Here is a 23,765-nt window from a genome sequence, read left to right as displayed (position 1 = left end):
AAGATAATCGAGAGCGGTCACACTATGACATCAGCCATGTCACTCACCACTCACGAGTTCAGCCTGTCAGGCCCCATGGACTTATGTGTGTCCAGTTTAAGTGCTCCATAACCTCCTTCTCCTACTACTCTTTCTCCTTCTCCTCCTCCTCCTCCTTCTCCTCCTCCTAGCTCCAGACCTTCCTTCCGATCACAGGTGCCTGGGATTACTGCAGTCCGTCATACCAGTAAAGACCAACACAAGACATTGAGTACATTGGCCTTTTCTGTGTCCTCTGTCACCACTTCCCCTGCTCCATTCAGTAGCAGCTTCATGTTTTACCTAGTCTTCCTTTTGCTATTTATGTACTTGTAGAAGCCTTTCCTGTTACCCTTCACATCCTCTGCCAGATTCAACTCCAGGTCAGGCTTGGCTTTCCTAATCCTATCCATGCAATATCAGACAACAACTCTATACTGCTCCTGGATCACCTGCCCCTGTTTCCACCTCTTGTACATTTCCTGTCTGAGTTCAGTCAGGAGCTCCTGGCTCATCCATGCACCAAGTAGGACTGACTCCTGCCACCTTTGCTTGATTTCCTGCTTGTTGGGATGGACTTTTCTTGAGCTTCAAGGTGATCCTTGTATATCAGCAGGTGCTTTCAGAATCCTCTTCTTTCTAGGGCTGTAACCCATGGGATTCTTCCAAGCAGATCTCTAAAGAGATGTATAGACTAGTATTGGTGGCTGTTATGTTAACAATGACTTCTTTCCCTAAGCATTTATTTTCCATTATTTTGCTAGCTTATAAATTTGTGTGAAACTTAATAAAAGGAAGTTTACATTTCAAACACTGGATATCATAATGCTAGTAATGTAGGATATCCAACACTGAAAACTAAACCCAAGGCAGAGATCAAGACTAATTTTGCATTTATATACATTTTTACAGGTTGGCATGGTTTCAATGTTTTTTCATTTTAGAGTCCTTCTTATATATTTAAGTATTTAACAGAGAAAAGAACAAAAAAGAGACAATGCTGCTTAAAGACTTTTTAGAGTGTGTAGAAACAGGAATACCTATCATAATAATTGTTTGTGTAATCATGATATAAACAAGCTGCAGTTAGGATGTACTTATCATTTCATTATGCTGCTCATTATGACCAAGTTATCTTGTTTGTTCTGCCTGTTCAAACAGAAAAAAAACCCCAACCCAAACCTATTCATGAAAACAATTCTTTACAGTGTTTCAAAAGGAAGCTAGAGCTGGTAAACACATGTTCTTATGGGAAATTGCCATAATCCTGACTATATCCCAGCAGGCTCTGAAAAAATTTCTCACAAAGTCTCTTCTATAAAATCTAGAACATATGTACAACAGACTGTGTTTCACGTCCTTTTAAGGAACTTGCTAGATTAATGAAGGGGACATTACTCTTGCATTTCCTTTCAAATGTCTGCCTTTTGTTACAGGTATTCTGCAATATTTGTTTTCTCTCCTATTTTCATGATTTCTGCACTTCCATCAATCTGTGAAAGAGGCCATGAAAGTTCACATCTAGACCCCCCACTGACAGCATCTTACTGTAGGCTTCTAATGCAGTATATCCAACACATAGTCTATTGATAAATGCATTTAATTACGTTTGTACCATTGAGTTCCTACCATTCTTCCAGGACAATTATCAGAGAAATCAATGCAGTTGTTATTTTTTATGTGGTTGCTAAGAGGTTTTGAAATTGATCTTACAGGTTTTTTATTACTATTGACTGATATGTCAAAAAGAACACAAACAGATCAACATAGCTCCCTTACTAATTGTCATTCAGCTAAATATCTATAAGCCATTAGGGACATATAAAAGTCACAAACTTCTGGATGTGGAACACTAACATTGATGAAAATTTTAAAAAACTTCTCCACTTGAAAAATGTAGATGACTTTTTACAATCTAAAATGGACAGCATGATTTCCTCAGCTATTTTTTCTTCACTACTTCTTTTCTCAGTTTTCATCCTCTTGCATGAAACAAGGCAATTCAGTTAAAGAAAATGAGATCACACTAGACATGGAAACATTCTGAATGCAACCAGAGAAAAATGCAAGAAATATCTTGAACTTTTTATTCTAAGTATAGCTCTTTCATATTCCAAATCAGACACCTAGCATTTAGTCTTCCTGAAGAGCTCTGTGATCCAGTACCACCTACTGTAATTATCTGTTTTTACCAAAACCAGAACCAGTAGCAGTCAGAACTCTGCCATACACACTACTGTATATGTTGTCTCTGAAAGCATGCATCACCTCCTCTCTCAACTGCTATTTTTTCCAGAATTGTTTACCAGACAGACGAACAGGCATGCCTTATTGTCTTCCACTCACTGGAGCAATACTAACCTTTATGATTTGTGCAAGTTTAAATTATGTGTTTAAAAGATAGCACAGATAAGGAAAGGGGGTGGGTGCACTTCTGCCCTATGTAATTTACTACATTTGTAAAAAGTGGATTTAGAACTCCTCTATTCTGATTTACCAGTATTTTACTCTCACTTACACTTATTCCATATTGATAGAAACAGCTGCAGAAAATGCAGGAGAGAGAAAGAATCAGACCTTTAATGAACATACAGAAATTTGTAACCAATATCCTCCGTGCTGAAGTATCACAGATGGTAAGATTAGTTTTTAAACCAGTGTGCTTTCCTTTACCACATGCAAAAATATTGCAATAGTATTTTTAACTTTTTGGATGTCAGTTGGCCACAATGACTTGCTACTACAGTTGGAAACCAGACCACAGACATCCTACCGCTAAAGTTTAAATCTATCTCTTGGGTTTGACTCCACACTATAAATTACTAAAACAAACAGAAAAACTTTTCATTTGCACTTCTGTTACTTTCCATCCAAGACTGTACTCTCCAGACAACTATTCAGACTCCCCTGCCCCATTACATGTGACTCCCTTAAAGCCCAAGATTTTAAGTGCTCTGCCTAAAGGACTCTAGCTACTTCTGTGGGTGTCACTGTTAATTAAGGACACATGGAAAGGAAATGAAGGAGCCAAAAAGCAGCCTTGTTGTCTGGAAAAGCACCAGAATACATGGCCATGGGTGACAACAGTAGGAAAAATCGGAGCTGGATAACAAGAAATGTTTGCAGCTGAGAGAAACAGTCTAGTGCCTCTTGTTCAAGCATATGAAGAAGCTGAATGACTCAAAAATCAGCCTCAAATGAATGAAAAATCAGGTCAATGACCTCAAGGTTTCAAAGGTAACGGAAAGCCAAAAACATTAACAAGGATGAGCCTATCAAAACTGTTAAAAACACATTTTATTTTCTTTTTATATATTCTACTCAAACTTCACTGAACAAGAAGTCATTCATAAAGCTATCAAACCATGTAGTGAGCTAGACAGTGAGAACTAGGAAGTTTAATAGCTAAAGATGATCAGATAGGGCCTGGTGATAAACCAGAATGGGACAAGAGACTTATGTCTCACTTGTGTATACACTGATTTGTAACTAAGTTTTTTAATCCGCGGTAGCTGCATTTTTGCTCCACACCAACTACATTTCTGTTTAAGACAACAAGCAAGAATGCCAAAACCAGATAGTTCTGATCTTCCGTAACTATTAACTAATATCCAATTCTGACTCCTAGCTGTTAGCCTTCACAAGTGAAACTATGCAACCATATCACTTAGGATGACTTTGGAAAGGGACTGTAATTTAAGATACAGAAACTGTATGCCTGAGCTGCTTATCATACAAAAAGAAGGACTGAGATCTCACCATTGAGCTATCATCTTCATTTCTGGTCCCACCAACTCCTCCACCTCCACTGAGATAGCCCGTACTGCACTCTTGAACTCTTCTCTAGTAATGACTATTGGGTCCACCAGGAACAGCTGTTACATTTAGTACAATCTGTTGAGGGGATTATTGCAAGAATGTATGGCCAAATACCACAATCTCTGTTTTTTCACTAAAAATTATAACAACCAACATTTCTAGTTCTAGGAGGGTGTAAAAGAATAAAATTAGAAACTGGGAATACATCTATTTACTGAGATAAAAAAACCCCTGAGAACATTTGGCAGACAGCAGCTTAGCTTCACAAGCAAATATTTAGTTATCCGCAACTGACAAGTAAGCAGAAACACCGATTGGCTAGATTTGGTTTAGAATCTGCACAAGTAATTTAGCATCAATGTTATAATGTTTAGTTTTTAAGTAAACAATATTGTCATAGGAAAGCTTGTGCTGGTGGATAGTAGCACTATAATTTGTAGTTTTATTAACATAATTTTCTGCATCTATAAAGCACATCATGATTCTTGGCATATGACCAAGTTACAAGTGTAGTCACTTTACTGGGAATAAATGCAGTTGGCTAGGCAGTGTTGTAAGACTGTTATTCCATTTTTCCAACAAAGGAATATTTCTTTTACTGCCTCTTCTTCCCCCACACATACAGTGAAAAAAGCAACAACACTCCAGGTAGGATCTGTCCCAGTTCCAGGAAGAGAAGACAGCTTTAATACCATTCAGAACAAACCAGCACCAGTTGCAACTGTTTAAGAGATTATTCCTTTTAAACCAGCTCCAATCTTTTCCCTTCACTTGTTGCAAGGTAAAGGGGCATTACATCTGGTGAGCAGGGAAGAACAAGGATTTCCTGGTTCATATATCCTACTACACAGAAGAAAGCATTGCCAATCCCAGAATTTGCATTGTGGAATACTGTCAAAGTTGGGAACCTTATGTGGTCCAGGATGTTCATATGGTGTTTCAATTATACAGATGATTCACTGATCTTTATCATAGCCATATAGTCTGAAAAGGAACTCTCGACTGCAATGTCAGTTCAGCACTTAGCTGCTATGGACGAATATGACCTTAGGTTGCTTGTTATCTAGCAAATCTACCTTCCAAGAAGTATGTTCTTGCTACTTAAAAGTCAGTTGTAACTTTCATGAATGCTCTTAGGAGATGAGAGATGATGTCTTACAATTCCAGAAGAACCCTGGCTGGGCAAAGAAAAGAGTGCATTGTCTGCAGCTGTCAGAGTCGTCTGCAAACTGGTGATTCAGGCTCACGTAAAATATGAATGTCTCTTATGTCATCACCATCAGTTCTTTTTTGTGAATAGTTATGATATCATAGTAAAACCTTATGTGAACTACAGTACAGATACTGCACTGAACAGGCAGTTATTCAGAAATATAAATTTTGTAACTTTACTGCCTTGAAAATGATATTGAGTTTAAAGAAGGCAGAATAACAGAGGCAAGTGAATTCTGAATCTGCCTGAAATCCTGGATCTGAGAGAGTCTCCAACCCTCATGGCCGAGTTTTTAAAGTTCTGACCATTTATGAAGAATTTCACCCACTTTGGCTGTTCAAACATCAAAGATCCAACACTGTCACAAGTGCAGATGGGCAACTGAGTTTTGCAGCAGTGTCTGTCTTTGTGGATTTGCAGAAACACATGCAGAGCCATAAGACATGCTCGAGAGTCACACAGAGAAACTACTAAACGGCTTATGGGAAAGTTTCGACAAGAGATTAGGCACATCTGTAGAACCGTAAGTGGTAAAGACAATAATCTCTCCTCTAACTGATAGATTCAAAGAGCCCATCACCACAATACTTACGAAGCCACATTCTTCCCTGCAAGATGACTCAACTTTCCATTTGCCTGCAAGTTAGTTAAGGCTTGCACAAATTCTCTAAAAAAGTAGCAGGACCTTTTAAGCAGTTATTTCCATGCTAAGGAAAGTGGATGTAAATCATATTTGAATAATATCTTTCAGGATCAGCTGGCGGTCTCACTAGGACAGAAAACACACTGTTGCGTACTTTTTTGTATACGGAAACCAAGAGTGTATATAATAAGCAATTCTACAGAATATCACACTCTATCTAATATCCTACAGAACCTAAAATTCAGATTTACACTGAGCAACCAGACAGGATTTGCTGCTAATGTAACTGAGATTCACCTACCCACCTGAAAACCAGAGCTGCCAAATCAGCCAGTCTCCAAAACTGGAGTCAGGGGAAGGTACTTGAGCCCCCAGAACTCATGACGTGCACTTTCCAGTTCAGAAATCTGAAAAGCTCCCTTTGAGTCTAGAAAAGAGCAAGCACTGATTATCATCCTGCTTTCACCCATGAATGACATTAACAGTTCTGGCATCAGCAGTGCAGGCTCCAAATCACCACCTCTCAGCCAGGACAGGGCACCTTAAAGCACTCCACAGGGTGTGAGTGAGGCATGCAAAAAAAAAAATTACTATCTCTGTCTTAATGTACACTAAATTTAGTTTTCAAAGCAAGAAAGAGAATTACTTCCTTCAGTCTGCAGAATTATGGTGATGTAAATACAGCATTGGTGATTTTTTCACTTTCTCAATTTTATGGAAGCAATTTCCCTCAAGCAGGTTATTTATTATGTTGCCATCCTGGAGGCCCATGTCTAGAAAAATTGTAATCTGCAAATATTTTTAAAAGATTTTGTAAGTGCTGTTATTTTTCAAGCATCCTGTTTGGTTTAAACCACTCCATTTACGGGAAAAGAATTTTTGTGTCTGCTGGTCCTGGTGAAACTTGCATTTTTTACATTGCAGTTGGAGATCTAAAATACACTTAGGAAACATTATATTACACTATACCTGTAGTTAAAACACCGTGTTTACTTTCTCCCCCATCACAGCAATCAATCTTAACATGTTTTTAAACTTAAAAAAAGAAGAAAAAAATGGTTTTCTTAATTTGGATTCCAAATGGTTTCAAGACCCCAAATTACAGCAATGGATTGATACTGCAATTTTTTCTTATGGAGGTTCTGGTAAGATTGATATTATGATTAATCACACTGCACTTTCACTGCACTCACACTGCACACTGCACTACTCAAAAAGCAGCTCTGTTAAGAAGGTCTATGAAAGGGCTTTTTCCTTTGCTTATTGAAATGGTGAAAAAACATAAAGGATATAATATCAATGAATGGACTAAAACAAAACAAAAACAACTGAACCAAAGGAAAAAAAAATTACATATCCTATCAAGTTATGAATAAGATTAAATTAGACCAGAAGCACAATCTGGAACAATCAGTAATAAAACAACAGAAAATGCACAACAGTGGGAAATCTGCCATTAATATATTTTGGAGCACTGAATGTACAAAGGCTCAAGTTTAAATTGCACAGCTAGTAACTAGTTCATTGTACCTCCTCTGTGCTTTAAAAATATTTTCTTAAGCAGAGCTACCCAAAGAAGTCTTCAAAAACATTTGTTTTGAGTATCGGTAATTTAATGCTAACACCAAACCCAGGTTAAAATAATACATTCACATACTGATCAGGAAATTGTGTATGACATAACTTTCCATGGAAAATTATGATTGAGCAGAAACATCAGGAATTAACAATTCCGTTCTTCAGTCATTTTAGAGATGTGAAATCTGTCCAGAAAAGCTTGCTTAACAAAGCAAGCTTAAAAGATACTCAACTTTTTTATCTACTCCCTGCAAAGTTTTAGGAGAGAAAGCTGCTTCTACTTCAAAGTGTGACTCCTTGAAGAAAACGCACATACAATATTTGCAATTGCTAGGAAAAGCCCACTGCAAATTGAATTTATGACTTTACAAGTGAAAATACAGCAGCTGAACTAACAAAATCAGGTTGAGTGTTGATTTTTTTTTACAACTACCTCTTATATCAGTAAATTCTATGGCAGGAATAAATTTTATTTCGTGTTACCTATCTGTTGTACTTTAGATACCAATGGCAATACAGGAAGTTCATACATGTGAATCCTCAGGAGGCTTACACGCATCAGTGAGAACAGTAAAATGAATGGTTACACATCTGCAGTCTGAACTTTGAGATGAATACAAGCAAATTGTGAATGTGCATTTTTCAAATGATTGCGCCCATTATTTTCCACTAACTCATGATTGTTGGCAGATATGAATAATACATTTTAATATAGTATAGAGATTCAACAATCACAAACACAGAGAGTATATATTGGTATATATCCATCTTCTATGCATACATAATACTACAGCTAGAGGTTGTCATCTGTTTTTAATACTAAAACACCAAATAATTTATAATGCAGAACTGTAAAATATATATAGAACACTGCATCAATCATGTACAAGTACTAGCGCTGTTCAACATTTCTGTAAATCCTCCATTAAACTTAGATTTGAGACTGAACCAAAGACTTATATGGATCAAGTCATGGTTGCTTGGAACACTGAGAGACATATAATGCTGTGCTATTTCATGTCAAGATTATTTGCAGTTCACTTCATTATTTCAAAGAATACTAGTGACTGAAATACAGTGCACTCCACAGTAAAGCCACTGCTTATTCCTTTTCTTTAATTCAGGAGGCAACCACTAAATGACAATTGGGAGATCAGCTGACAGGACTCCTAAATTATTTGACACAATCGGTACACTGCTAATGTAAGCAAAGAAAGAGCAGAGCCTTATGCAGCTATTCAGTAACATTGTCAAATAAGAAGGAATTAACTATTTGAATACTAATGATGTCTTGCTTTGCATTTCCATATTCTCTATCAAGCCTCATAACGTACCATAAGCCATTAGTCAAGACAACCACCATAACTCATTCTGTATGGAAAACACACAGAAAAATGAAAATTCAGCCATTACATCCTGGCTGAAAATATAAAGCCCATGTGTCACCTAAAACCACTCCATAGTAACACAAAACTTAACCAAAGTAAAGAAACACCACATGAGAAAGCCTGTGTGAGTGGACACACTGTCCTTGTATTTACTTGAGCAAGACTTCAGAGATATGCATTTTTAGGAGAATTAAACATAATATTCAGGAAATGAATGGTTACATATGATTCCCAATCAACTTAAGAAGAAAGTGATACATACAAATATGCATGATATTTTGCTTTAGCAACAGTTTACTCCAGGTACAATCTGAAAAGTACTGTGCCATAAAAGTGTTCACAACTTCTAAAGTCTTTTGGCAAAGGTAATGAATATTCAACATCTGCGGGGCTGTTGCAAGTTCATGAACTACAGAAATAAAAAATATGCCTTCTTTTGGTAGCCTAGTTCTTGTGTAAAAATCCAAAAATAATACACTCTAGTAACGGCATCCACGAGGAACCAGATACTTGGCCCCGAAGTAAGACAGAGCAGCAAAGGGCTTATGGCAACTACCACTGCAAATGTAGGCTCCAGCACTTATGTTAGGATGAAATCAAGCATAGCAGAGCTCAGCCTTTCCAAACCATGCGTTGGTTTGGGGGGAGGTGGGGAATTCTGTCTCAACATCTTTAATAAAGCAGATGTGACTCATTGCACTCTCATTTAAAATCAGAAACTGAGGTCTCTCCTTTTTCCACTGAATCAACAGCAGCAGCACTGGGGGCAGTAGCACTGGGGCAGCGATCCTTCGTAAGTTTCTGCTCTCAGTACAATCAGCTCAATTAAATCATAGTATCTGACACTGCAGTTTTGTGTCACAGTGCTCAAATCCTGGCTTTCGTTTGTCTCCTTAATGCTATGCAACATGCTTATTCACCTTATCTTCTGCAGTGGCACTGATCATAGAAAAATGTGGAATTAATTTAATCAGTATACCATCCCCATAAATCTTCCTAACCTGCTTTTTTTCATTGAAGAACACATTTCATTTACAACTGTTGTTTCAATAAACCAAGTAGTCTGAGATATCTTTGCTCAATATGATTCAAATGCTGAAAACATCTGTTAGGTCATGTTGGGTTTGGGTTTTTTTGTATTATTGTTTTTAGGATGAGAAACAGCATTTTTCTGTTTCTCATGAGGATGACAATGAGAAGGATGAGCATTTTTCAAACACTTCCCTGCATCTTTCATTTTCTCATTTAAATTCCTCAACCCAAACTCAATAACCATCCATTAGAATTTCAACACCTTATAGTCCCATAGTAGTCTGTTCAATTACTTTTAGAAATATCCTGGGAAAGAACTAATGCCAAATGGTACTCTCTTAAGTTTGTAACATTCAAATGCTGTATTTGAAGTTAGAAATTTAGAGCTTGCCTCACTTACATTTGCCTGCCAAAATATATATCCTGCATTTAGTCCCATGATGATTTTTTGCTTCATGTGAGCTTTAATTATAAATTCAAGGGAAGACTCCTAACATTCTCTGCAAGGATCACAATATGTCAAGTGTATCCACCATCTGTGTGAAGTCTATGCACTGCCCGGCTCACATGTGGAAGGCCTGTTTTCTCCCCAACAAGGGCCAAACCATTTTCCTATTCTGTCTTCCATATGCACTCTTTTTTTCCTCTTCTTTAACTTTTGGACAATCAACTCTACTGTCCCATCTTTTGCACACTGAAATTCACTAGGACATTCAATGGCTAAACTCTTAACAAAATGTAATACTCCAAATTTCAAACTGCAAATTTTATATGGATGCAAAGTGGGCTTTATTCACAGTCAGGATCTGGGGCACCAGTGGGTAACCAGCATTACACTGCCATTAGGTACGTGAGTCAGCCTTAGGCAGGCCACAACACACAGCACATTTTGTGGCCATGGGCCAAAAAACTAACCCTGAATTCAAAACATCACTCACAAGAACTCACTCTCCTTGTCATTCAGACCAGCCCACTTTCATTTGAGACTACTTGATGAGTCATACAAATTTGACTGTATGCATATATTACAGGTATTGAATTTTAAAGCAAACAAATACTATTAAAAAACATTTAACAATTTTACTGCAAATATCAACTTTTCTCATAATTAGCAATGGCATTTGATCATTAACATCTATGCAAATATCTTTATTTTGATAAAATTAAAATGAAGAAAGGCCAAAAACATGACAATTTTTCATACCTTATTCAGTAGACATAGCCTATGATGTTGTTTGCAAAAATTCTTAGGAGTTAAACAGTGTAAACTACTTTAAATTTAAGCATTGTCAAACAAGAACTTTTTATTTCAGTTAAAGTTTGGTGGAAAGTGGAAAATTCAGTGAAGAACAGCTAAATTATTCTTGAGAGACATCTGTGCCCGTGATCAGAATGTAGTCTTCTGAAACTGTCATTATTTTTTCATTTGAGAAATGAGAAATCAGAAATAGACTGCAACTGCACTTCTGCAGTTATACAATGCTATCCTACGTAGAGTACTGCTATCCAATACCATTTGTTTTAAATAATATAGGCAGCAGATATGACGGAATATTAGCCCTCAGTTGTACAGATATCAGTGCTTTAACAAAAGTGTGGGACGAGATGATGGCAGAAATGCCAACTATTGAAGTAGTAATATCATTTTAAGCTGTAATTTTGTAATGTTTTCTTTCAGAGATTCCTAAAAACCTTTACAAAAATTGAACTACATTTTTGAAACTATGCCAAAGAAATAAACCTCACTACATCAAAAACTACAATGTTAAAATAAGTTATGCATGGGGGCATTTATTTGCTTGTACTGATTTTCATACAGAATCTAACTGGAGGATCACACTGTAATGTTTTACAAAAGGATATCTACCTCACGCAGGGCACAACAAAAACTACTCAGAAATATCAGGTGGCTATTTCTATTTCTTGTTTTCCCCCATCCAGCATTTAGCTAGTCTAAATCATATTTATTTTAGTCTGTCTAAGCCCTATAGTGAATGGAAGATCATTTATATCCTTACTGCTTTTTCAAGGATGTTCATCAGTATTGTCCAAGTGTTTCACAAACATTCATTAATTCATTCACAATGTCGATTACAAGATAAGAAAGCATTATTATCCCCATCCAGAAATTGGAAACAAAGGGACTTATGGGAAGCCACAGAACAACACAGCAGAAGGGCCAGGATCAGAAACAGCACATGGGAGTACCTTCATATCTGTCCTTATCTCCAGACTGCATTGATCACTGCCACAGGCGGGAGACAGCTCTCACTGCAGTTAATTTCTTCTACATATCAGTTGCCAAAAGGCTCAATGTAGACAATATAAATGTGAAAGCACACAGCTTTCATGGCTACCTGCTATATAATGGTTTGGGTTTCATGCTGAGCACCACACACGGCCACCATCACAGAGGCAGAGACACAGGCTAGTCAGTGTTGCCTTGTCCATATTAATTATGATGATGTCTCTTCTTTTCACAGGGCTTCATAGAATCATAGAACAGTTGAGGTTGGAAAGGACCTCTGGAGGTCATCTGGTTCAACCCATGCTCAAGCAGCATCAGTGAGAACCAGTTGCCCAGGACTGTGTCCAGGCAGCTTTTGAATATCTCCAAGGATGGAGACTCTACCACCTCCCTGGGCAACCTGTGCCAGTCATCCTCACAGTGAAAACTGCTTCCTGATGTTCAGAGGGAACCTCCTGTGTTTCAGTTTGTGCCCATTGCGTCTGGTCCTGTCACTGGGCACCACTGGAAAGAGCCTGGCTCCATCCTCCTTGCACCCTCCCTGCAGGTATTTATACATATTGATGAGATCTCCCCCTGAGCCTTTGTTCTCCAGTCTGAACAGTCCCAGATGTCTCAGTCTTTTCTCATGTGAAATGCTCCAATCTCTTACACATTTTTGTGGCCCTTTGCTGGACTGTCTCCAGCATGTCCATGTCTCACTCGTACTGGGGAGCCCAGCACTCCACAGAGTACTCCAGACATAGCCTCACTAGTGTTGAGTACAGGGAAGGATCACCTTCCTCAACTTGCTGGACATACTCTGTCCAATGCAGCCCAGGATACCGTTTACTGCCTTTGCCAAAAGGGCACATTGCTAGCTCATGTTCAACCTGGTGTCCCTAGGTCCTTTTCTGCCAAGCTGCTTTCCAGCTTTCTCAGCATATATTGGTGCATGGGGTTGTTCCTTCCCAGGTGCAGGGCTTTGCACTTCAGTGCAGTAACCTGAGGTTACTGTTAGCCCAATTCTGCAGCCTGTTGAGGTCCCTCTGGTTGGCAGCATGACCCTCTGGCATACCAGCCACTCCTCCCAGTTTTGTGTCACCTGCAAACTTGCTGAGGGTGCACTCTGCCCCATCATCCAGATCATTAATGATGATGTTAAACAGGACTGGACCCAGATTTTACCCCGGGGTACACTGCTAGTCACTGGTGTCCAACTAGACTTTGTTCCACTGGTCACGACCCTCTGGACCTGACCATACAGACAGTTTTCAATCCACCTCACTGCCTGCTCATCCAGCCCACACATAAACAGCTTCTCTGTGAAGATCTTATGGGAGAGAGTGTCAAAGGCCTCAGTGAAGCCTAGGTAGACACCATCCACAGCTCTCCCCTCATCTACCAGGCTAAACTTTTCATGACAGAAGTTTATCAAGTTGGTCAAGCATGACTTCCCCCCCCCCCCGCGCCAACTACTACTGCTGATTTTCTGGTCCTTCATGTGCCTGGAAATGGTTTCCAGGATTAGCTGCTGCAGTATCCTCCCAGGGATTGAGGTGAGGCTGACTGGCCTGTAGTTCCCTGGGTCCTCCTTCTTGCTGTTCTTGAAGATGGGGGATGACATTTGCTTTCCTCCAGTCTTGAGGTACTTCTCCCAGTCACCATGATTGATCAAAGACTGTTGAGAGTGGCCTCACAATGACATCTGCCAGCTCCCTCGGCACTCATGGGTGCATCCCATCAGGGCTCATGGATTTACGTATGTCCAGTTTGCTGAAGTATTCCCTGTCCTGATCCTCTTCCACCAAGTGTACATCTTCCTTGCTCCAACCTTCCCCCACCAAAGGCCAGTCTTGCTAGTAAAGACTGAGGCAAAGGCGGCATTCAGTACTTCCACCTTTTCCATGTGCTGTGTAACCAGGTCCCCCACATCATTTCTCTACCCTGTCATCTATGTGCCTCCCAGCTCCATTAGCAAATGAGCCAAGGATATCTGCTAAACATCCCTGCCCACCAGGCAACCTACCAAAAAGGGGAAGGACAAGGACAGCACGAAGTGGCTTTCCCATTTTTTTAATTTAAAAACACCTGACTTCATAATTGTCACAAATCTTTTAGCTATTCATGTAATTTCTAATGATGGCTTTTTTTTTTTTTTTCATGGATCTTCAACCAAAAGAAGACATCGAGTTCTCCACTTCCAGCACACAACAAACTATCTGTGTAGAGCACAGTCCTGTAGAAGGGCTCCCGTAGCATTATGCAGGACCTCTGAGGGGACTGAGGAAGACTAAGTACACCACAGGAGATACACTCAACCTCTAGCACCTTCAAATTATGAAGGTGCTAGAGCTGTTCAGGAAAAGGATGAATCTTTTTCATAATGAAAAATATTAGACACTGTTAGAACTCCATATTACAAAAGGATGTTGCTATTGACAATTCTGCTACTGCAGTTCCCTAATACATTTTCTTCTCATTTTACAGGCAGGTAAGTGAAAGGAGTTAGACAATTTATTCAAGACCATGTGGTGCTAGAACCAGGCTTAGCTGGTATGTGCTTGCATTCTTTTGCTCTGTTTGGTGTACCAAGGCTGTTCTTTTTCCTCAGAAAGGTGCCAAGGACAGTCATAAGAAATACTTTTTTTGAAGAACTGTTTAAGGAAAGATGATGGAACATTTTATTTATTTCAGTTTAACCATTTATCTAGAAATAAAATATTTTCTTGGCAGGTAAGTAAGCTGCAACATTCCACCAACTGAAAAGCTCAGCTTCACCTTCCTCCTCTACAGTGTGTCTCATGTCACAGAAACATATGCCTTGTTAGTCTATTTCGTATTCCTCTTTGTTTGACAGTACTCACTTTTATGTGAAATATTTTTGTAGCATGAAAAAAATTGCATGAATTCATCTTTTTATGTCCTAACTTCAATTTTCAAGCCATGTTTTCTCCCTTGTCTTTGTTAAATAGCATGAAAATTGCACAGCAAGAAAGTCGGATACTCAACAGATCTTTTCAGACTATATCCTTAGATACAGATCAGTTTTGCTGTTTTCTGTGGTTTTGTTTGTTTGCTTCTTTGGTTGGTTGGTTTTTAATGAGGAAGGGAAAGTCTATTCCTGAATAAAAAATACTAAAATTTGACGTGCAATTATAGTTGTTGTTGTCAAACTTCACTCTTACAACGTGGTACCATAATTAGAAGCATACTTCATTGACAAGACTGTGGAGTAACTTAAAAATTAATCTGACTGACAAAGCAAAAATAACCCTTATTACATCCATTTAAAAAAAAAAAAGCAAAACAAAATAAAAACCAAAACAAAACAACAAGAAACTCTTAGCAGTGCAGTGCTCTTCATTGAAATGTTAAAAACCCATACACATTACTTCTCTTAAAAATACATTCAAATCCTTTTAATATGAAGTTGTACTGTGTTTTATACATGATAACCACCTTACTGTCCTTGCTGATATTTTTCCTATAATTTCACAATTTTTTTTCACATAATTGCGCTCTGGATTCAACGCTTTCATGAAGAACATTTTAAAATGCCAACTTTCTAACATTGCTCCATCAGCCTGCTCTCTCATCCGGATTTTAACACTTGCAAAAATGTGTTTGGCCTGGATCTGGAGGTTCTTTAAGGCTGAGCTTAACAATCAAACTTGGAATAGAGACTATAAAATGAAATTTTGGAGTGGAAAATTGCCAGAAGTCTCTCCTACACTCCATTGCCCTTTCTATAATTCCTTACAGAGGGGAATTAAGTGGTGAAATAACAAACTAAACTCAGTGCAAAAGAAAACTAGACTGTCTCAGTACAAAGAATAAGGGATGCACACCCAGATGCAGAGCATCGACAGACAACATTGTAGGAAAGCAGTGGGCACGCAGTCGTGAATTTATGTCGGCGTGTATAGGAGTATCCACGGCAGTGCTAATCTATATAGCACAGTTAAAAATAGCAGTGAAGACAGATGAAAGCAGACTTCAGCATGGCTTAACAATCTGTGCAGAAGGCTTGGACAGACCTCTCAAGTCTAGGCTGGCATGTCTTCACATCACATGTAGATCAAAGCTAGTACAGATCTGTCTGCATGTCCTGCAATCACACTACTGGATTGCAGTGTAGACACCTCCAGAAATAGTGCTACTGTAGATATGTTCATCTAAAAACTGCATTTGCAAAAAGCAAAGCCTGGGAACATACCATAAAGCATATGGGAACTGATGAGGAACACATGCTGGCGAGAGTGTCCATTTTGCTAAATTATATTAGCTGGGCTAGTTCCTCCCTCTACACTACCCTCTTCCCTTTTACTCCTGGAGGACACTGTAACACATGTGGGTTGGCCTTTCCTGTGAGGATTCACAGAGTCAGGCCAGATTAACCTGATCCTTCAGGTACAGTGACCCACCCAGCTTTACTCTCTAACAAAGAGACACTGTTACGCTCTACAAGCAGCTGGAGGCAACCGTGCTACGTGTAAATGGCACCCATTCCTCTTCATAAAAGTACTAAGGCCAGATGCCGAAACCCCAGCCTAAGCAGACACATTAGTTATCTACTGTTTCAAGGCCACTTATTTCAGAAGAACATCAAGATACCAACAATGCCTTCATCCACTACTGCTGCTACCAGAGGCAGAACTTACTGTGATGCAGAAACCCAGGAGCTGATAAAAGTCCTTCAAATTCAGGACCTCTTCCCCTCAAACAGTGGTTTGCTGTATCACTGCAACACTACATCCTCTACTAGCTACAAACTACAAACTACTACAGACACTACATCCTCTCAAGGATGGCTTACTACCATTTGTCCAGCAAGTGACAAAAGTGATTTATGCACGTTCTTAAACTGACTGCATAATGAATGATTCACTCCAGGGAGATTTTGTGTGCATTTCGTTAAATCGCAACCAGAAGACAAGTGGAGAAGGAATGCAGTTCTTCAGCACGCTTAGCTGCCTTATGAGGAGAGTATAAAGCTACACAAGCTAGTGTTGACTCAGACAATTAAAGTTCAGGTAGGAATTGGATCACAGCAGCAGGAATTACATACAGGCTAATTTACTGTGGGAAGAAGAGAGCTAGCGATATACAGAAAGTTCTGGGCACAAGGATAAAAATCCTGTGCTGCTGCCTGTCTCTCTGTGGAAACCCTAAGCATGTGCACAGGCATGCTCCACTTCGCTATCCAGACATGGGCATCTCAGCACTCAGTCACAGCTAAACCTCCAGTTATTGGGCAGTGCTGCTCCAGCCATTTCATCTCAGATCCAATTTGTGAAGTGCTTTACTAGGAAGTGCAGAGAGACAACAGTTAACTCCTCCACATATGAAGCATCACAGTAAAGAGCAGAAATACGATCTCCATTATGCTGTTTGCTAATGTGCTTCATCTGTGACCCTCAAGAACAACTGTAAGGAGATGGGCAAGAGTTTAATTGCTCTCTGTTCAGTCTTGGAGAATGACAGCTGAAGTCACCAAGTATGGTGTGAAAAACCTACCCATTAGACTGACTTTATCAATACTTTTGAAAGCACTACCAAGCAGCCGAGATAACTGCTAAATTTGTGTCATATTTACCAGTAGCAGATTCATAATGCTGAACAGTAAGTAATACTTTAACTATTAAACTGTCTTTACGTCAACCCATGAGTTTTCTCACTGTTACTCTTCCAGTTCTCTCCCCCATCCTGCCATGGGGTAGTGAGCGAGTGGCTGTGTGGGAATTAGTTGCTGGATGGGGTTAAACCACGACACTATGGAAAACTTAAAATGCCATATGCAAATAACTAATACAAAGATGTATATACAGAGTAATACAAACAAACTCAGCCTCCTAAAAATTATGCTATCAAATTGCTTTAAGCAAGTATCACATCAAGATGTTATAGGATATATTATATTCAAAAGGACTGTGAAAAGCTGAATCCTCCTTTTTCTAGTCTGTTGCTTGTTCCATGGGTACACTGCCTCACTCCATTCACATCTACCACAAGGATGCCCATTAACTTAAACATGAACAATGTTAGTCAAGGAGCCCAGGTAACTATGATTCTGCAGATATGAAGTGAAAAGCATTGGTGGAGTTCAAGTTTACAGTATTTATTCAAAGTTGCTTACATTTAGCTGCCTAAATTCCTTTACCTCTAATTTAAAATCTGGTTTAGGTTAATGAAAAGCAAATAATTAATGATGTAAGTATAACTCAATTTCCTGGTGATTACATTTGGTAACTCAAGATAAGTTTTTTCCCATGTCTTAGCAACAAGCACAAATATTGTGCTTTATCCAGTGCTCAACTTACAAGTTAGCAAAATGATAATATCCTAATATTTAACATAATTAGGACACATACCTTAAGACTCTCTGAATGTACAAGAGGATAAATGGATATACTTAGACTGAGCACAACAGAGGTGTGGGTCAGGGAATGTGACATGCAGCTTATTTACCTTGCTAGCACTCTTCTACTTCTGTGTGTACTATATTCCCCAGTTTTATTCTGCTTTATTTTGTTTGTTTGTTTGGTTTTTGTTTTTAAAAACATCTTGGACACAGCATTTACAAATATTCAAATAAATCTCTCGCCATGCTGACAACTTCAATATTTAAAATCTTGAGGCAATTCAAAAGCAATTCTGGGGCTCTTCATAAATTTACTACTGTGACTCAACTGGAACTGAACAGCGTAGCATACAGAAGGCAGAATATTTATAGTCATATTTTAGTAAAAGAGAACATGAGCTATGTACATGCACTTATAAACATGCCAGCAGTTATATGTTGTTAGTCTGTATAGTTAAAGGTATTTCCTATTTCTTAAGAAAAATGCCAGTCAGTATGGCCAGATCCTGCAAAAGGAGAGCAGTGTAGCTTCAAATCATAATCATGTGCATACCCGTCATGCACATGTGAGAAAGTTATGCAGCACAGCCTGATTTTTACTTACAGATGTAAACAAGTTTGCTAAAATGGAGGGGGGGGGGTGTTGAAGGGAAGTGTTAAGTTCCTGATTAGAATTTCATTTTAAATGGTAAGTTCCAGATTGATACAGTAACAATGAAACAGATGGGGGGAGAGGGGGGGAGGATTTATATACAAGGAGAGGTCAGGTAATACATTGTATTGAGTTTAAAAGATAAGTGAAACAATGCCTTTTTCTCTGGTATAAACAAAGAACATGCCAGCAGTTTGACTGCAAACAAGAACTGGGGAGGAAACGGAACTGAAAAGGAAATGCTTACAGAAAACCTTACAAACCTACTGTTACGTTTTAACCAGAAAAATATATTTTCAAGCTTTACTCAATAATTATTTATAAAGTGCAAATCAACCACATTCATATTCAAAATAAGCTTTTGTAAATTGTTCCTTAACATACAAGAAAATATACCTAGTTACAAGAAAATATACCTAATGAATGATTGCCCCAACTGCTGAACTATGACAGCTGAATTGTACTTCTCTTTGATACCTCCAAGATCTTCAGACCTCTGAATCACTTGGAGCTTTATCTTAGAAGATGAAACTACAGCTCCACCTTAGACAGGTAAGCAGCAGGTGATGTTTCTACCACAATAATTAATTAACTACTTTTTTCCCCTGAGTTAAAAACTTTTTTGGGACCTTAAATCAATAAGGTATCTGATGCATATGTTCTCTTCTCTTGTTTCCAACGGTTCCACTGTGCATATAAATCTATCATACAACCACATTTGCATTTAAAGAGAAATTCCCTTGTGTTTACTATGCACCTGCTCCATGTAAGCCTATCTTCTCTGCCTCCTTTGAGAAACAGACAGATCTGCCAGAAAAAGAGAGAGCATTGGATACAACACCCCTCCAAGTCCTCTTGCCAATTATCTAAGCATTATTTCCTTTAGTTTAATTATGGTCCTATTCTGACAACTGTTGAAAAGAACAACTACTTCCCCTTCCAAAATCCAATACTTCTCAACTTGTTTTAATGTATTTTTCATCTTGACAATGAACATTTACATTTCAACTGTACAAAATCACTGTATTTTCTAAGCAATATACAGTAAAGCATTGGCAAATGGGTTCCTTACAAAGAGTTTCACCTGAAAAATATGAACTTTTCTTTATTTTACTTAGCATTAATTAACATGGCTGCACAAGGAAGGATAAGAATATTCTCCTCCTAGCATTTTACCTTCAACTGTAACCTGAAATAGGTGTAGGTTTATTCTAATAAAACTGAAATAAAAATGGTAATTGTTCCCTTCTGTTCCCCTCCTTGCTCCTGTAACCATGCTTGTGATTCATGGGTTGCCTCTGGAGCTTCATGCAGGTAGTCAGAGACAGACAGGTGGAAATAAAGCTCTGCTGCACATCCCATCTAGTCAGCTGAAACATTTAAAAACCAGGTATGAGGAGATAACATGCTGCATCCCACAAAGGCTGCTGGAACTATTGGTCTTTGTGCTTGTGAGGTGCAGCATCACGACTCCACGCATACAGGACACCAAATGATGCCACAACTATGAGTACCAGCATGCCTGCACTACTGCCAACGCAACTTTTGTGCTGCTGTCTGTGACGGTCGAGTTCCCCCACACTGGGCTGCCTCTGGCTGTGTGCTCCCCTTTCTTGCTGGCACCTCATCACAGCATGGAGGCAGCACTACCTGCATGTCTCCAATTCAGAGGGTAGAAACTAGAGCGGCCACAGCACATCTGTCACACTTTCCCCTTCCTGGTTTTAATCAGGCAAGAGTCCAAGCAGGATGGAGCTGCTGTGGGTGTAGAGACAACAGGGGCCTGGGACATTCTGGAAGAGGACCGTGCAAAAGGGAGAGCTGTACCAGCGCGGGTGGTACTCCACCTCAAGTATGTGTAGGAAGAAGACTTCTGGCACCTATGAAGTTCGCATGGGGACAGGTTTCAGCCCCCGGCAAGAACAGACATTTGGGAAGCAGAGGGGCAATAAGAGCCACTTACTAGTTTCTTGAAGCTCTGCAGATGCCTTGTCAAAAAATGGTTACAAAATGTGTAGATATTTGGGATTAGGGTTTTTCAATCACAAAAAAAATAAATGCAAAGCGACCTATCACTTATTCACAGTACTCGGGGGAGGGACTGCATCTCCAAAGGTACCACTCAGTCACCTTGTCCAACCAGTCCTTTTACATACAGCTCTTTGTAAACTCAGACGCTGGCCCCAAAGAAATCATGTCATACTTACCACGTCACTGTCATTAGAGAAAAAACATTAAGAGGAGGAGCAGTTTCTATCTAATATAATTTACTACCTTCTATAGGACTTCCTTACCGGAAAAACTGCCCATCTCCTTATGACAAAACGCCACTTAAAGTATTTTGAGTAGCCCGCATTGGGCTATTCTCTCACACAAGGAGCTTTTTTAACAGGCTCCTCTTCACTGGCCCCTTCCTCTGATACAATTCTATTTTACCCACTTTTTCAACAAGCTACAAGCCACATTTGCTTTCTGCAGCACATTAAGTCAATGACACAGACCAGAAATCACAAAGATCTGAAAGATGACTGAACTGCTGGTTTAAGATACCATTAGTGACTGGGTGAAGTGGAACAGTCAGTTTGCATAAGTCAGTCTTTGACACACAAAACCACACAGAAATGAAACATACCACATCTTACAAAGGGAGCCTTTTCACACCAGGCATGGGCACTATGCCTCTGCGTTAACTGAAGGAATACCTAAAGGAAAGGTTACCATACAATTTTGTAACTATAACTATAGCGGCAAGGCAAGTTTCTTCTTGACAACTGGACAGGTCACATTCTAATTGTTTTTATTCACATGAAAAGCCCTTCTCACTGTGTTTGAACTCCCTCTTGAACGATGCCTCATGCCTGATCTCAAGACCAGGTTTCCAGTTTAGGTGCAAAATCTACAAAATATGGCTCCAATATAGCACCAGGAATACTCACAGGCTTAGCAGTATGAAGAGAGAAGAGGCTCACCAGGTAGCCCATGAGCTAATTGCAGAGGACTTTAGGGTGAAGAAGCTCCTGTTTATGGGTGGTAGTAAGGCAACGGATCATATTATTTATGGCTCATTGGGAGTACACGCAGTACATATACCTACTAAATTCAGTAAGGGCTGGACACTATGAAAGTCTGCTACAGCATGTTGCCCAATGCTTAAACACATGCACATCATTCAACATAATTCTTGGCTGCAGGATCAGAGCTATTTGCACAAGATACAAAGTAATTTTGATTTTCCTATGCTACCTTTGTATCCCCTTTCTTCAGCCATTTAAGTATCCCCAAAGGGTCCAACAATCAAGTGATTTGCTTCAGAGTAATTTTTTTTAAAACTTTTTTAGTTACCTTTTGCAGTTGGATGGCTGAGGTGTACAATGAGGCCATGCTTCCAAGATTTTCTATGGAACCATAGGCACTATCAGTGTTTTGGGGGGGCTTTTTGAGAAGCAGTTGTGACTGATTATTATCCCTCTCAGAGCTGTGGCTTTAAGCCAACCATTGAAAGTGCCATGAGGTGATAACACTGACAATGAAGACTGAGACTGTTTAGGAGCTGGTTTGTATCCAGTATCATCAGGACCTGATCCTTGAGCTCTTCTTCACATAAATTGCATTTGATCGCATAAAACCGCTCACTGATACGGGTATGAAGAAGGTTTGACTCCTGGTGCTGCAAAAACACGATCTTGGAGTGACCCAAGTACAAGCCAAGGCGCATTTTTTTTACCAGGCAACTTCGCATTTTCTTCCCCACAGTTACAAACATGCAGCTCGTACTTGATTTTCTTCCAGATTTCGGCATACCCCTCTGGGACAGGAGGGTGCTGAGGGCTGCCCGCCCGCCGGGGACGCCCGGCTCCGAGAGGAGCAGAAGCAGATTTGCGTCGGCTTCGGGTGTCAGCGCGTTTCACCGCGCTACAAGGGGTTTTGCAGCGGCACTTCGCAGAGCTGACATCACGTATGTGCTCAGCCCCAATAAACCCCCCCCGCGTTCAGCCCTGATTTCATGCGGAAAGCACTTCCCCGGGGCGGGGGCGGGCTGGCGGGGGCCGGGGCTCGCCCCCCCCCCCAACACCCCGCTCCCGCCCCCCGGCCGCCTCTCCCGCCGCCCGGGCACCGCCGCTCCCGCCCTCCCCGGGGACGGCCCGGCGGGGGAAAGCCCGCAACCACGCCGGGCGTCTCCAGCGCTACCCGCGCCCCCCGTGCCCCCCCGCAGGGGACCCCGGGCCCGGCTCCGCGCCCCCCTCCCGCCACCCCGGGGGACAGAGGCGGCAACAAAGCCCCCCGTCCGGTCCGTTCCGTTCCCCTCCCCTCCCCTCCCCTCCGCTCCGCTCCCCTCGCCTCACCTCACCCCTCCGCGCCGCTCGGCCGCGGCCGTTTCACGGCAGCTGCGGGGTGATGGAGACGGGGGAAGGACCCAGGTGCCGCCTCTCGGCTGCCGCCCCCCGCCACTCCCCGCCGGTGCAGGCACGGCTCAGGCAGCGGCCCGGCTCCCGCGGCCCCGCCCTCCGCCCCTGCCCTTCCACCGGCCCGCGGCCGGGAGGCAGGGCGGGGGGCGGCTCCGCCGCGCACTCGGCTCCCCGGCCGCCCGGCGGCGCGCTCCCGGCGGCGGCACTCACCCGCCGCGCCGCGCCCGCGCCTCCTCCCGCCGCCGCGGCGGAGGCCTGCTGCGTCACAATGCTGCCGCGCCCGCGCCGCGCTCCGCGGTCTCGGGGCGCGGAGGGCGCTGACACGTGACCGGCGGCGGCGGGGGGTGCGGCGGGCGGACGCTACCGGCGGCGCCCCCCTCTTCCCCCCCGGGGCAGGGGAAGAAGAGGCCCCCGCGGAGGCGATG

General features: G+C 40.9%; 1 protein-coding gene across 3 annotated transcripts in view; it reads right to left on the bottom strand.

The window, feature by feature from the left end:
* The window catches only part of SNCAIP (synuclein alpha interacting protein), a 91,685-nt gene extending 68,192 nt beyond the window's left edge, over nucleotides 1-23,493 (bottom strand). For 2 of the 3 annotated variants that reach the window (XM_052778057.1, XM_052778059.1), the window contains exon 1: nucleotides 23,278-23,491. The gene's annotated coding sequence lies outside the window, so the exon portion shown is untranslated. Of the gene's footprint in view, nucleotides 1-23,277 lie in introns of all 3 variants that reach the window. The other variant, XM_052778058.1, reaches the window with a different exon arrangement.
* Between the last annotated feature and the right edge of the window lie 272 nt (nucleotides 23,494-23,765).

This window comes from Harpia harpyja, chromosome Z (genome assembly GCF_026419915.1).
Source record: "Harpia harpyja isolate bHarHar1 chromosome Z, bHarHar1 primary haplotype, whole genome shotgun sequence".
NCBI classification, from domain to species: Eukaryota; Metazoa; Chordata; class Aves; order Accipitriformes; family Accipitridae; genus Harpia; species Harpia harpyja.
Note: the sequence above shows the minus strand (reverse complement) of the source record. Positions and strands in the feature narration are given on the sequence as shown.